Below are 12,579 nucleotides of genomic sequence, written 5' to 3' on the forward strand. Positions count from 1 at the left end.
ACGTGCTCAAAGCGCAGACACAGATACAGAAACAGATACAGATACAGATACAGATACAGATACAGATACAGATACACTCACAAGACTCGAGCTGCGACAACTGTTAATTGGAATTCCACAACTGAGTGACCCCCCATATCAGCTTTATTTATATAATTTTTTCTATTTAACTGCAACAACAACAGCAACAACAACAACATCAACGAGCAGAACAAAAATCTGTAAGAAAAGAAACCGAAATGAAAGAAAGATAAATAGACAAAATTAACACGTACTCAGGTGAAAATGAGCAGGTAGTTGAGCATATGCGTGTTAAAGGACAACCACACACAGACACACACACACACGCACACACACACATGTGCATGGGCATAACTAGCCAAATAACCCTAATAAATAAGTCAAGTCTTGGGGAGCTACAAGTTAATACACGGCGAACAGGAACAGCTACATAAATGCCGCTCAAACAGAAGATGCTCATGATACAAGTGAATCGCGGGCTCACTGGCGACTGATCGACTTGCAAATACCCTGTATGCAACTATGAAGCTATGTACATATATATGAAAAAAACAATATCTCTGCGGGCATTATGACATATATTCTACCTCTCTCTCTCTCTTTCTATCTATCTCTCCCTCTCTATTTGTATCTCTTTCTGTGTTCCCCTCTATTCAACTATCTATCTATCTATCTCACTCTATCCTTCTCTCTGTTCTTCTCTCTCTATCTCTTTGTCGGTCTTTCTCCTTGTCTCTCTCTTTCTGTGCTCCCTTTTTCCCTCAATATATCTATATATTTAACTTCATCTCTCTCTACATCTTTCTCTCTCTCTCTCTCTCTATCTCTCTCTCTCTCTCTCTCTCTCTCTCTCTCTCTCTCTCTCTCTCTCTCTCTCTCTCTCTCTCTCTCTCTCTCTCTCTCTATCCGCAGACATTCTCCAACATACACTCAAACAAAAAAACATATATAAAGAAAGGCTTAACATCTCACCTCTGTCTAGCATACCCCCCAGTGCACCTGATGCTACACACAGGGTAGATAAGAAGAAGAAAAAAGTTAATTAAGGTGTTTGCCCACAACAACAAAGGCAGACCTTATAAATGAGATATTTATCTACCAGTGGACACACAGACGACGCAGCGTTGCCTTTGATGGGAGGAGGGGCATTGCGAGAGGGGGCGAGGCAGGAGAACCCTGTGTTATTTCTGGTTCTTGTTGAAGTCGCTAGTTGAGCTGATTGGCTGGCTGGCCTGTCTGGCTGTCTGTCTGTCTGTCTGGCTGCTGGAGGCTCGTTGCATGCTACCAAACGGCGAGTGTTTGCTTTTGAAATGTTTGTCATTATCGTCGTTAACTTTTTGATGAGTCGAACGTGTGTGATAAAAGTGTCACAAGGATTGAAAACGAAGCGAAACGAAACGAAAAAAGGAAAACTAATAACGAATGCACACACACACACACACACACACACACACACATGGATATTTAATTTGTTACGTGAGAGGCAGGCAGGCAGCTGGAATCGTAGCTGGCTTGCATGTATCTTTCAGATACAAATTGCCATTAGTTTATTGAGCGGCTGGAATTTATGGCTCTTCGTGGTGCGAGGTGCGTGGTGCGTGGTGCGTGTGTCGTGGCCAACCACGCAACAAAGCGCCGCACACAAACGCTCACAAATCTCTGCCTCAGCCGCACACACATGTGGGTCCTGGACTCTTAAATTTCCCGCTGCCCGCACCATCGATGCCCCTGCCCCTGCTCCTGCCGCTGCCCATGCCGCTGGCCGTGTAGTCTGTCCCTAATACTCCTGCTTTCTCCACGCACCCCGCCCACATTTCGATTCTCTCACATTTCTGGCATTTGTGGCACGTACAGAATTCATTTGTTGCACTATTTGATGAAAATGAAATCAAATTAAATTTTCGGTACAAATTTAAAGTGAAATTTTTTTCGTACGCTAATAAATATCTCTCAATACATGTGTGTGTGTGTGTGCGTGTTTGTGTGTGTGTGGGCATTTCCCTGTGCGTCTTGTTAAGCGGAATAATGTGCGGACATGACGAGGATTTTTCCAGCGCCTCCAGGCTCTGCCTCTGCCTCTGCCTCTGCCTCTGCCTCTGCCTCTGCCTCTGCCTCTGCCTCTGTCAAATTCATGTTTATGGCTAAAATATGCCTTAAGCTTAGCATCTGGAATGTTCCGAATGTCCATCGAACAATTAGCAGCGCCTTTTTTGTAATGTTTCGCAATTTAATGTATTTCCCCGGCTGTATCTGCATATGCGTGCTTAGAAGCCCAGGAATTTCCCTGTTTCTGAATGATTCCATATGAATTTTGGCCTACTCTATTCTCATCCGATTGTGTGTGAATGAAATCGCAGTCTCTTTAAATCTCATATATCATATCATATTATGTATCTTTATCTTCTTATACTGATATATGTAAGATATATCTGGCGTATGTATTTCTGTATATGTATCTCTATCTATTCTCCCTACTTGCCTCAGTACAGTATATACATATATATATGTATGCATATATTTGCATCTTGCTCGGCTTTATTATTATCTCCATGGGTTTTATTATATATATTCGTATTTCTTATGCATATGCATGTACATATATAATTCTATATATAAATTTGGTTTCTAGGAATATTTCACAAAGCTTTAACTTGTTTTTGTATTATTTCCCATCCAACAACAAGAAAAAATTCCCCATTCAAAGTTAAGAAATCGCGAATCGCTTAATCACGCACCTGCAACTAATAACAATTAAATATATTTTTAATATATTAAAAAAAAAAAAAAAACTAATTAACAAGCCATTCAATAAATTCATTGCATATTTATCTATATCCATATATCGTATCGTACATAAGTATTTGTAAACTGGTTCATTTCAGAGGCAACCAAATATATTACTAGCACAAATTAGAGCAACAACAACAACAACACAGGCCATACAAATTGCATTCAAATTGCATTCACTTAGTTTGGAACCGAAATGCATGCGAGTGTAAATTGTATTCGGACTGAAATTCTCTCGGAGGGATGCTCGTTCACAATTATGCCGTAATAACTGTAATCAGCCGCTGCCTCTGGGTCGCCGACTAGTTAGAGTTTGGGCCATAAACATAACGAGAACTAACTAAACAGCAATAACAGCAGCAGCAACAACAAGCACCGGCATTTGCCCAAAACAAAACAAGTTGTCATACACACACACGCACACATAGTGTCTCTCTATTATTCTGTCCGCTTCTGCTGCTCTTATACTGTTTAAGAAAAACCAGTATTTCTCGACTACGAAAGAGCAGCGCCGCTTAAGAGAAAATTCTATTTCGGATACTTTGTTTTGATTTTCATTTTTTAAATTATTATCAACAACAGTTCTGTACATATATAAAACTATATTTAATTCATTAAATTTATATAAATTGTTCTATATTTTTTAACAATATAAAATTCCCCAACTGCAGCTTCATTTGCATACATCAAAATACGCAAAATAACAAAAACAATATGTGCAGCATAACATATTCTGCTTGTAGCTTTCTCTTCCACCCACGACGCACTGTTAAAAACTCTCTTCGAAACGTGAACGCTCTCAGCACTGCTAAGCGCGTCCCCTAGCAATCAAACGGGCATGTCGCTTCAGTGTACTTACAGTGGCCGTCGTGTGCGCACGTATAGCGCTTGGCAGAAGCAATATAAATAGAGTCTGTGCATTTTTCCTTCAAGCCCCGTCGCTCGTGTAGTTCGTGTGTTTTCAAGCAATTGCCAGTGACCAGCAAAAGGTTTTGGCAAGTGATGCGTTGAACAGCAAATGAAAGCAAGTAACGCAATTTAATGCAAATGTGTGAAAGTGTGGAATGAATATTTGCCAAAAGCAAATTACAAACAAGTACAAAAATAACAACTGAAGTATCTATTGGGCGGCTTGGTTACAAGTTGTTTGTGTGCGTTTAAGAAAATAAAAAGCAACAAAAACAAAAACAGAAAAGCTGAAGGCAACAATAAATAGTGGATTAAAAAATTCACACCACGCGGAGCTTTTAAAACGGTATGTATTTACAGTCACATTACCATCACATCACATACAAGCAAGTGTTTTCATTTTTACATTACACTTTGAACCCGTTACTTGTAACTCGCATTTTTTTCATATTTAATGTCTCATTTTGCGCATTGCTTTCTGCGCCTAAGCTACGCTTGGCGCGCACTCTTCTATCAGTCCGTTTCGCTCTGACACACGTTAGCTATCTCGCTTTAACCTGTATGTAGATCAGTAAAATGCTGTTGGTATTTGTAGCTGGTGTTTTAAGCGGTAATTTTGCTCTCTCCCATGACAAAGTGTAAGCTGGAAATAGCTGTTGTTACAGTTACACAATCAAGCAAAGCACTTGTTATCTATTGTTTTGTATGCATTATTTCCGCGACTCTCTTTAACTGTTGTTTCGCAAATCTAACTGCATTTGGCCTTGACGCGTGCTTCGTACGTCGCTATCGCCTTCTTCTTCTGGCTCGTCTCTTTTTTCTTAAGCCAAAGTTTGATCTGTCGCACGCTTTTGTAAGCTTAGCTAAAAGCTCAGCATATCAGCACTCGGCCTGCGTGCGTGCGGCTGCATATGTATGTGTGTGACTGTGTATTTGTTTTTGCAGAACCTGTTTAAGAGTAAACAATAACAACAACAATAACAGCAACAGCGAGAGTGTGGCTACATTAAAAGTTTTTTGCGCTTCGCTCAACAGGTTTTGTTTCACTTGGTTTTGTTGTGTTTTTGTGGCCAGAAAAGGTGGGAATTTCTATGGTCGATGGTTGATTATCGTGCGCCACTCAGCCGGGCTTAAAGCAAATTAAATGCATATGATATGAAATTCTAACTGGGAATTTACGGGGAACGTGCTGTGCAGCCAACTTAACGTATCGGTCATGGTGTGACGAGAGCAACGGGACATTACCAAATAAATAACAATCTGTCCGAAACTTTTAACCTGCGGTGATAAGAAAATGATTTATATGCAAATGCAATTTGCATTCGAAACGCAATATAGTTGAAATAAAAATGCCCCTATAAATATTTGTAATTATTATCGGCTCAAACATTTTAAATTCGCTATACATATTTTTAACGACCTTTGGCAATAAAATCAACAGCAACCAAAAAAAAAACTAAATGTTGAACAATAAAATTCAAGATTAGCTTTGAAATATACTTTAGAATATGAATTTCAGTTGATAAGGTTTGAGAGTTCAGGCAGCTCAGGCCTTATCAATGTTGTGCTGGAAGAGAATTCTCGCGTATAATTTACATATATGTATACATGTATGCTTTTAAATATGTTTGAGTTTTTCTTAGAGTCTTATAGTCTACTTAAAGCTCTTTCTTTATATATGCATATACTTTTCCTGTTTTAAATAAAACCATAAACTTGAATCTTAAGAGAAAGTTCTTCTTCATGAATATTTCTAACAAAGCGTTTTATTTATCTTTCGTACTATGGGAAATGCTGTAAATATTGTAATCCATTTAATCCTTTTTCTGTAAGACCTTAGCCAAAGTCTAAGCTGCCGTTAGATTAGATTTGGGTCAGTTTGTTTTGCTAAACGCAGCTTAGATGAAAGACAACAACAACAGCAAGAACAACAGCTACGCCAGCAACAATGGGCCAAAAGAAGATAAATCAAGTTTCAGTTTGCTACGGAAGTCATTTAACCGTCTGCTAAGCACAACAACAACAACAACAAATACAGTAGCATGAAGGAAAACAGTTGGAGTCGAAATACTCAAGATGCTTCGACATGGCCTTTTGCGATCTAGTTAGGGCCACGTTAGTAGAAAGTTGCCATAATTGTAATAGCAGTTACGGTAATTGTAATAGCAGTAAAAGTTTGTCAGCAAAAATTTAAAAACCATTTGTGAAACGACATGACATCTGTATTTCGCTGTGTCTAAGTCGTTTTTTGTTTGTTTTTTTTTTATTTTTTATTTTTTATTATTATTTTTGCAACAATGACACTCAATACTGTTTATTTGTTGGCTTTGTTGTGTGTTTATGACAGTGTTTATTTTATTTTACTTTTTTGCAAGTTAGATACAATTGCACTTGCACACACATACATATTTATATACAATAAGTACACACGTTCTCATTGTTGTATATTTAAGCAAAACTTTCAAATACAATAAAAATAACTCTGCCTCATAGACTCTGTTATTTTCAAATATTTATTTTTTATACGCTTTGGCAGCTGTTTTTCAAATTAAGCAAATTCGTTACACTCAGCAAAATCGGTGGTTTGTTAAGAGAAACTCTAAAGGGCATGGACTTTCAATTGCAAATGCATATCATACAATCTGATAATCTTAAGATCTGATCATTTTAAATTATTGGTGTTTTCTTAAAGTGCATTGAACTCAGTCATTTCTCTCAGTGCATCAGTTGGTGTTTTTGCCAGTGACTCAGCAGCTGAGCGAGCGCCTGTTGCTCTAACGCACAAAAGCAACTCACTTGGCCGCCATATTTGTTGACACGCTCAGCTGATTGCAAGTCGCTCAATCTGGCGCTCTCATCGTCTCTACCCATCTCACTCGCACCCACAATCGACACAGCGTCTTAAGTAGCTTTATCACTTGTACTCGCTTCCGTGGCTAAAGAGCGCAAAGATCAGCTCATTGACGTCACGATATTGCACCGACTTGTAGGCCTCTCTTTAATTAAGATCTTTCAGTTAACCGAACGACTCGAAATTGAATTAATTTATTCATTTTCTTATTTAATCATGAATTTCGGTGAAAACCCGATTCCCGTCGCGACATTCTTATCGCATGGCTCTTATTGTTCTATTATGAGCGTGCACAATGCACAATTTTCCACTCGCCTAATGCCTTCATCAGCTGCACCCGTGGAGTGGAAAAACTCATTTATTTTTCCAACGCTATCTGTTGACTCTGCTGCTGCATTGTTCGTGGTCCCTACCTGAGCTCGATTGCCTTATATACATACATACATATTTATTCTTTTGAATTCTACCCTGTCGCTGGTCGCGCTATGTTTATTAAAAAATTCTTGCACCTGATCGCTGCGAAACCGTGGCTAGCCGACTCCTTTGTGCACTCAAACATATCAATCGACTTGATTAGCGGCTGCTTTCTAAATCGATTTCGTAATTAAACCCAGCCCAGGCAAGCAGCTGTTGTCACATGCTGCTTTGTGTAAATAAGACATAAATTATGGCCATATACCCCATACCGGGTGAAATAATAATAAAATAAAGAAGCAGGAATGTATAAATAATAAACCACTGGCGGGCCAATTAGCTGCCACGCCTACGTGCCAGCCATATTTCCCGACATTTCCAGCATATTTTCCCATTTCAATGAAAGTAACAGAACCACAAGAAACATTAGACGCGCCTAAACGTCGAAATTAGCGGCCGAAAAAAAGAGAAATTTAATTAAAGCAACATAAACGTAAAAAAAAAGAATGCATAAATTTAAGCCACCGTCCGTCCACCTGGCGAGCAAACACCCACCCACCTGGCATGTAATATTGTAACCTCAAAGCAAAAAACGTGTAATTTTCACAGTCCCAAGCTGCTGCTTTCCCTGACTCCCTGCTCATTCTATTCCCCTCTCTCTCGCTCTCTACTCCTGCTGACGCTTTTGACTAGCTAGGCAGAGCCAGGCCCAGCATAATGATTAGGGTCAGCATGAGGCGACCAAAAATAAAAACTAGCCAAACAGTTGGCCTTAAGTCGACGCTTTGATGCTCTCACAGGGAAAGCGAAACTAAATTTATATTAAAGCTAAAATATTAAGGCTAAAATTAGTATATGCAGACATATAGAATCTCTATCTTCTTCTCATCTCATCTTCTTCTTACTGATTCTAACATTAATTTATTAAAGTGCTTTGCTTAGCTAATCAGCTATTGACTGCCATTGCTATCTCTTTCTATTCGGCATTTTACATTTTACAGGTCAGTTGACTTGCTCACTCTCACGTCAAGTTGCCTGCAAAGTTTTCAAACTTCATTAAGTATTTATAGCGCCCCATGCGAAGGGTATAATTACACGAGTGGCAGCAGCATCCGCAGCAGCAGGTCGCCAACAATTTTTCGTTTAATTTTTTCTCATATTATTTTTGCCGTTTTGTGTTTGCAAAGATAAAAGCATTTGTCATTAGCATGAAGCGCCGAAGGTTTGCCAGCTTCGAATTTTGTGTCTTTCCGCTGCCTAATTCCCTAAATATTTGAACTTCATTAGCAGTCCAGGCGATAGGCGACAGCCGACAGCCGACAGGCGTCAGGCGTCGGCATCAGAGCCTGGTGACTACTTGACCTCTGCTCTAACCCCTAATGAACATTTGTTCATAATTTAAATTAAAGCCAATTTTAATGTATGCCGAACATCAGGCGGCCGAAATGCGCTCTTCATATTAAAAATTAATGTGGAAATGTACAGGAAGTAGGGCGACAACAATGGGAACCTAAGAAATGGAAAATTTCAAGACGCTTGATTGCGTTTACGCCCAGCTAGAGAGAGGGGAAGAGACGTAGGAAGTGGAGTAGGAGAAAGGAAGTGGTGGACTAATAAATGACCTACACTCAACAGAAATCGACTCTCAGGATTTGTAACTGTATATACCTGATGATGAAATGCTTAAAGGCAAATGTCATTTTAGTATACCCTTTATTCTAATTAAAATACTAACTGTTGACAGTGTATTAAGCAGTTAAAGACGAGGAGTAATGGAAAACACAAATGGAACTCAATCAAACCTAAGCATTTTCCACGATGCATTCAGTAATTAACGAGCTCTCCACGAAGCACTCAAGCGCTCATATAATATGTGTGGGCGCAGGCACGAACAAAAAAGGCAAACGTCATGCCTGGCTAAGCGATGTCCCTTGAACAGTTGAGGAGCACTTGAGGAGCTGGCAGTAGATGGAAGCCGCTGATTAGCGGCGTTGAGATAGGTAAAAACTGGACAGACGATGACCGAGCTCTGATAAAAGACGTCCCCTGAGAGACATTTCGACTCGCACACTCAACGCTCGGCTGGCTAATGCGTTGGCTTCCCCCACTGGGAGCGAGCAGCGCCTTAATAATTACACGCTCTGGGAAGGGGCTCGGAAAGGGCAGGTGCCCATTGAGCCATATAGTCTTCTAGAAAATCGTATGTTGAGGCACAATTAAAGTGGCACTCTTTGAATTATATATATCAGAGGGACAAATTGCTGGGGACCGTTGAAATTATATTGCAATCAGTTTTGTGGCCAATTTCTGCAATTTTAATGGCTCGTGTGAGTCATGTTTGAGTGTGATTTGGCATTTGCCTAAACAACAGAATACAAATTATATATGCACACACACACACACACAGACACGCACCCACATGCATATGTAAATGGAAGCATGGGTCGAATGGCTCAGCTGCTTAGAATGCCATTAAAATCGGCGTTGCGTTGCTTTACGACCTTATGACCCTATTACGAACTCACCCAACAGCCAATAGCAGCGACGTGCGGTCAACGATTATCGAGCACACACACAGACACACACACAGAGAGACATACAAATGCAGATACATATAAATCTCTATCTAGGCTCTAAAGTTTACTGATGAACATTTAAATACTGACCCGCTGTGCGCTGTGACGACTCGTCATCGAAATACGAGAGAAAAAGAAGAAGACGAAGAGGAAGGCAATAAAAAAAAAAGTGTCATAAACATAAAATTGATTTTAAGTTCTTCGTAAACTATTTCGTGCACAAAAGATCGGGTGTATGGGTTTCGTAATGAGGCGATCAAAAGTTATCGAAACAGATAATCTTCAACCCAGATCGAGGCAAATAATTAATCATTCGATCAAACCCATTTCAATTTTGTAATTAATATGCGTTTCATTGGTGAGATGTCACAGATCTATTAATATACATATCTATATATTATTTTAAAGTAACAATTTATTTTCTTAGTTGGTTGCTTAGATTAATGATAGCATGTTGATTAGCAGTCCCGCCCCATTTTAAGGCCTTGAGCTGTTTCCGTAGGGCATTCAGCAGCGCGTATGCCTCTCTCTACCTACTTTCGAGCTTGACTTCGTCTATGGGTTTTACCCACTCTCACCAAAGACACACACAATACGCATCTCTCTTTCGGGGACATATACATGGGCTAATGACTGTTTTCTTCTTTCGTATTTGGTATAATATCTGAATTGAGACGCGTGGGCAGACCCGCTGGGACGGGTTTTGCGTATTGATTTGGCCGTCGCTCACATCACACTAGATATTCAATTCCTTATCGCATTAATTACTGTTATTGTTGGCACAATGCGCATAAATTATTTAAGAAGCCGCACGTTGATATTATCAGACGAAAGCGCTTTTCATGTTTTTTAATGACAACAATCGGAGAACAGAGCAACATATCGTAACGCTCCGACATTTTTATGCTCGCCCAACGAATTTATGGCCCCGTCCCATAGCATAGAACATGGGAGAAGCAAGTTGAATGAACCGGCGGCTTAAAGTTCAGTTTGAAGAGACCCCAACTTATTAAGTCTGACAAATTCTATTCCATTCTATCTGGGCGCTGCCTACTGACAGCAAGAAGAAGAAGAAGGAAAGCATTGTGACCACACGATGCACTCGGAAATAACTTTGTGGCTTACTCACGCCTAACGGGCTCTCGTGTTTCGTGATTGGTGGATTGCGCCTGCGTAAGCCGAGAAAACCTTTGTAATAATTCAATTAGGCGATGGAAGAGAACTTTGAAAGGAAAGATGTTCTTTCTCTATGTGTGATTTAATACGATTTTGTGGCTGAACGAAATTATATTTTCCATTTGGATTTCTTTTGTATTTATATTTCGATTATGTTAATCATTCAATCAACGTGGGAAAGCCAACAGCCAACAGCCAACACATTCTGGTAGTTACACTAAGCGGCTTATGCGCCGCAGGGGAAGACTCGAACGAGGAGAAGAAGGAGAGAATAAACCAACATTGACTTAGAGCTGGAAGCGAACATTCCGTTATACTCGTTCTCCATTTAAAATCCAGATGCCTCGCTGTGCAATTACACTCCAGCATTCGTCGTCCTCCCACTTTGTTGCGCTTGACAATTATTTAGCCTGGCCAACATTAGCATAATGAAAAGGAAAATTCTGTTTGGCATGGAAAACTGTCGGGCGAAACTAAAAGCAATCATAAGATAAACACAAAACAGACTCCTCCAATCCGGTTAGAGCAGCAGAAATAATAATAATAATCAAAACAAAAACAAAAACAAAAAAGAAAGAGACTTTCATCATCTGCACTGCTCGAGAAAGTTAATTAAAAGATAATGACAGTTCTGCTGCTTGTGTTTGCCTGGCAGTGCACACAACAAACGAATGAAAGTATAAATTGAAAATTATATTTCTTATAAGGACTCCGAGATGATGGGGAGAGAACTCAACTGAAACTATTTCAACTTGCCGAGGCAGCCGAAGCTGAAGAGGATTGATTCGAAATGTGCAATCGCAATTAGTTGACAGTTTACTTAACCAACTAGATGGGCTAAGCTCTGCAGTTATTAATAATACATAGTCGGGAAAGTCTTCAGCATGTTCTTAATTAGTATTTCAGCTATGCTAAAACTTTCCAATCGATTAAGTAAATGACACACTGCATGAATGCTCGAAGCCAATGCGAAACATTTTTGTTTGAATTATAATGGCCAAAATTTATTCCACATTTTTGTGAGTCAAACTGTACTTTAAGACGGCAAACTCTTGCTGCTTATATTTTCTCTTGCTCTGATACTTTTGCCACCTTGATGACTTGTTTGCATGTCTGCCATTTTGCCTGTCGACACTCAACGTCTGTCAGCTGGCATGCTAAATATTGATCAATTATGCCCGCAAGGACAGGACCTTTGCACTCGGTTTCCTGCTGCCTCTATCGCACAGTAGTGCCCAAGCTAAGCAATTAGCGTTCGCCCCACCACACTCGCATCGCAATACATACATACATATCAATCAGACTGTTTGCTAACCCATTCTTTTTCTTTAATTCCTATTTGCAGGTAAGCATCTGATGAGCTGTTCCACAATAGAGTGAGTGCGCATACTTAGTGCCTGAGCTTTTGTGATGATATATATATGTATGTATGTACATGCTTGAAAGGAGCTTCCTGCTTGAAATTTAATGCCATTTCAAATGGCAGACAGCTCTCATTATCCTCATCAGTTTTGCTTTCGATTGTCAGGATTTATTGTCAAGAGCACTTGAAATTTTTGGTTCGGCCTCTTTGCATTTATGGGAAACGAAACTTTCCCACCTTAGCGAGCAAGCAATAGACGGGAAACTAAATTAGAAAAGTTTGTTCTGAAGCAACGTCTTTGAAATTCTCATGCTGCTTAACATGCGGATGAGGCCAATAATAATCGATATCGATTTGATAAAACTCAATTATAATATCAATTATCATTAAGGCAGACCATAAGAAAGCTTGATCAAGAAAAAAGTATATCTAAAAAAATGTTTTTCCCAGCTGGCCAACAATTGATGACAGTAAGAAAACCC

At 39.6% G+C, this 12,579-nt stretch overlaps 1 protein-coding gene across 1 annotated transcript in view; it reads left to right on the top strand.

The window, feature by feature from the left end:
* The first annotated feature begins 3,644 nt into the window (after window positions 1–3,644).
* Window positions 3,645–12,579, top strand: part of Tl (toll like receptor) — a 50,418-nt gene continuing 41,483 nt past the window's right edge. The window contains exon 1 of the mRNA XM_089256549.1: window positions 3,645–4,063. The gene's annotated coding sequence lies outside the window, so the exon portion shown is untranslated. The remainder of the gene's footprint in view (window positions 4,064–12,579) is intronic.

This window comes from Drosophila navojoa, chromosome 2 (assembly GCF_054131105.1).
Source record: "Drosophila navojoa isolate 15081-1374.11 chromosome 2, UAZ_NAV_1.0, whole genome shotgun sequence".
Lineage (NCBI taxonomy): Eukaryota > Metazoa > Arthropoda > Insecta > Diptera > Drosophilidae > Drosophila > Drosophila navojoa.